This window comes from Carlito syrichta, unplaced genomic scaffold, assembly GCF_000164805.1.
Source record: "Carlito syrichta isolate Samal-C Ts95f unplaced genomic scaffold, Tarsius_syrichta-2.0.1 Scaffold111596, whole genome shotgun sequence".
Classification (NCBI taxonomy): domain Eukaryota; kingdom Metazoa; phylum Chordata; class Mammalia; order Primates; family Tarsiidae; genus Carlito; species Carlito syrichta.
The window spans coordinates 9,590-13,044 of record NW_007055692.1 but is presented as its reverse complement, the minus strand read 5'-3'; the positions used below and the strand labels follow the sequence as shown (position 1 = coordinate 13,044).

Sequence of the window (3,455 nt, the reverse complement as noted above, 5' to 3'; positions counted from 1 at the left end):
GGCTGCTGTGGGGGTTGGGCTGGACAATAGAGGGCTACTCTCTGTTTCCACTTCTATCTGTGTCCAGCGAGCCTTCACTTGTCTGTCTGTCTGCGCCTGAATGTCTCTCTCTCTCAGGGTCTAGGTGTCTCCGTCTCCCCCCGAGGCTGTGCCTCGGTGCTTGGCACACCCTGGCTGCGGTGCTGCCCCCGCCTGTCTCCTGCCCGCCTGGCACACTGCCACCACTTGTTTACAGAAGCTGGAAAAATCCACTCGCCAGCCGGAGGCCCAAGCGCCCCCAGGGAGGGAAGGAGGCAGGCACAAGAGTGGGCATGCTAAGAGAGGGGCGGCCCTGGGGAGCAGGCCCTGGGGGCAGCCGGAGAGGGCCAGTGTGTAGAGGAATGGGCATTACCAGCTGCAGGCTGGGTCAGGCAGGGAATACCCGCAGCAGCCGCAGGGCATGGCGTGGGCAGCTCCTGCCCCAGGCCATGGCTCTGGAGGACCCCTTCCCCCCCACGCCCCCCTCGCCAGTTGCACAGGGCAGACCTGGGGCAGTGCCAACCTAAGCCACCATGTTTGTTTCCCCTTCCCCCTCCCCTGCCCAGCCTTAACTCCAAATGTGTCTGGGCACTGCCAAGGGTTTGCACGTGCCCGCCAGGGGGAGGGGCAGGCTCACTCTCTGCTCCACCTTTACGCTGAGCTGAATGGTGCCCTGGTGCCAATCAGTATAGCCCAGGCTAGAGTTAGCCCCTGGTAGTGGGCAGAGGAGCAAGGTGCTGCCCTCACTGGCTAGGACACCCTCACCTGGCACCTAGCAAGAGGTTGGAACCCCTGGGGACTCCTTGACATCTCTCCAGGGACATACTTGGGTCGCTGACATGACACAGAGCCGAGGCAGAGGGCCCAGCAAGCGGGGAGGCACAAACCATGTGAGCAAGTGTTAGCCGTGGACAGAAAAAGGTCAGCAGGGAAGGGGCGTGGGGCAGGGGTACCCACCCTTCAGGGCAGCCTTTCTCCCCTCCTGCAAGGGTCCAGTCTGATTCCCCAAACTCCTTCCTGGTACCGCCCCGCAGAGGTGCAGGAGGCTCAGCCCAGGGAGGCAGAAGGGGCGGAGCTACGGGGTTCAGAGACCAGGCTGGACAGCAGGACAGCGAGACCCACCTGTCGGCTGGCCTGGCCACCCACTCCCGCTTTGTCGGAGAAGAGCTGCTGGGTGGCAGTATGGGCAAGGTGCCCGCGGAGGGGGAAGCATTTCATTAAGCTTAAGTGCTTCTGCTAGGGGGTGGGGAGGTTGGGGGGGTGACAGGGCTGAGAGGCCAATGCGGCATCCACAGGCACTGTGCCAGGTTTCCACTGCCAGTCTATCCCACTCTGCCGTCCTGCAGGTCTGAGGGATACCTCCAAAGGACCTGGGGCTGCCAGAGGGGACTCTCTGCCCCCAGGATCTAGCCCCAAATACCACACACACAGGAACCCTCTGATAATCCTGCCCTGGGCTTTGGCCCCACCTTTCTGGGGCCCCTGAACTTTGTCCTTAATGCTCTGAAGAAAGTTCAGCCCTCCTCTTGCCAGCCGGAGAGAAACACATACACACAGAGGGGGCAGAGGAAAGGGGAGAAGGAGGGGAGGAGAAGGGGCAAAAGGGGGATGGGGGTAGAGGGGAAAAAGGAGGGGAGGGGTAAGAACAAAGAGATGGGGCAGGGCCGGGGCAGAGCTTGGGATGACAGGGAAGTAGGGGAGAGGAAGTGGGAGCATCCAACGGGGCATGGGAGGGAAGGGGTGAGGTGGAAAGGACGACAGACAGGGGAGGAGAGACAAACGAAGGAGGGGGGAGACAAAAAGAGAAAGGTAACAAAGAAGGATGGGTGGGGGGGCTTCCTACCCCGCCTTAGTCCCACCCCAGGGAGGCAGGAGGGAGGGGGGAGCAGGAATGGTTTCCACGGTGACAGCTGGTTCTTGGTGGCCTGGCATGTGGGCTATTAATAGTGCTGTGGGTAGGTTCACACCTCCCTCTCCCCTTCCCCTCTGCCTGCTGCCAGGGTGGAGGGAGGTCCCTCTCCCAGCACCCAGGCCCAATCACCTGGCATGGATGCCCTGACTCCACACCACGGGAGCCAGGAAGGGCGATGCTGAGGGGCCGAGGCCGCTACTGCAGCCCAAGCACACAAGCGGGCATGCACAGGCAAACAGGCATCTGTGTGCAGACACTGCCCCCGCCCCCCCCGTGCCAACGTGGGCACCCACGGGCGGCCACAAACTCCAACAGCCCCTGGGAGTCCCCGTGAGGGTAGAGCTGCCGCAGCAACACATGCCCCGTGTGGAGAGGCAGGGGCCTCTTGAGGGCTGGGACCTCTCTCTCTCCTTCCCAGACCCCCCTGTTCTGTTCTCAGGTATGGATTGAGCAGGGCTGCCCCACCCAACTCTCTGTCATCCTGGTGCCAGGAAAGAGAGGAGGAGTGAAGGCGGGAAGGAAGGTACTACTTGGCAGGTGTGATGTGGCAGAGGAGTACACACACAGACTCAGGGCACCAGCCGGGGAGAGGGGAGGGGAGGAGGCAGCACCCCTCCCTGAGCTCTCTCCAGGCCCCCAAGAGCTGGGATTCTGAGCTTAAGGGCAGTGACCCCAGAGTCTGCTCCCTGTGCCACCATGGGGCCTTAGAGGCTAGAGAATGGAAGACGGGGGTGGGGTACACATAGTACACATAACGGGGAGACTGGTTACTTAAACAAAGGATCCTCCCCACCCCCCCAAAAGAATATAACAGGAAACTCCCCCCTGCAGGTCAGAGACAGAAAGACATAAACAGCAGCCTTGACTTGGGCCAGATGCCCAGTATCAAACATCAAAGACTGCTTCCCACCCCACTCCTCCATAGCCTCACCCACCTGCTGCTCTCCTCACCCTCCTCCCCAGGCCAGCTCCTGTCAGGCAGCAAGGTGGGTCCCCAGGGCTAAAGGTCTCCTCCCGGGTCGCATCCATCCCCCACGCCCACTGATGGGTGGTCGTGCCCACATCCTTGCTGGAGAGCTCAGCCCCTCCTTACCAGCCCACAGACCTTCACGCTCCCCACCCCAGTGCCCCTCAGTAGCCAAGAAGGCAGAATTAGGAGCACCCCAAGCTGGGCATGGCACATTCTCCCACCCTCCCCCAGCAGCCAGCGGGTAATTGGAGCTGGGAGCTGGGGCAGCTGAACGCTGGCGGCATGAATGTCACGGGGCTAAGGCACTTGCTGCAGATGGCACCATGGGCACAAGTCTCGGGGTCCTCCCTCCTCGCTCCCTCTTCTAAGGAGAAGTTGCCTGCAAGCGCTGGGGAGGAGGGAAGGGAATGGTGGAGGGGAAAGAAAGGCAGGGATGTTCTCCCAGGCTCTCGAGAAAGGCAAGAGTAGCCCCCACCCAGGCAGAACTGGCAGAGGCAGAGGCAGAGAGAGAGAGAGAGAGAGAGAGAGAGAGAGAGAGAGAGAGAGAGAGAGAGA

General features: G+C 61.7%; 1 protein-coding gene across 2 annotated transcripts in view; it reads right to left on the bottom strand.

Annotated features, from left to right (window-relative positions):
- The window catches only part of THRA (thyroid hormone receptor, alpha), a 24,731-nt gene that overhangs the window by 15,082 nt on the left and 6,194 nt on the right, over positions 1-3,455 (bottom strand). The gene's annotated exons all lie outside the window — the stretch shown is intronic.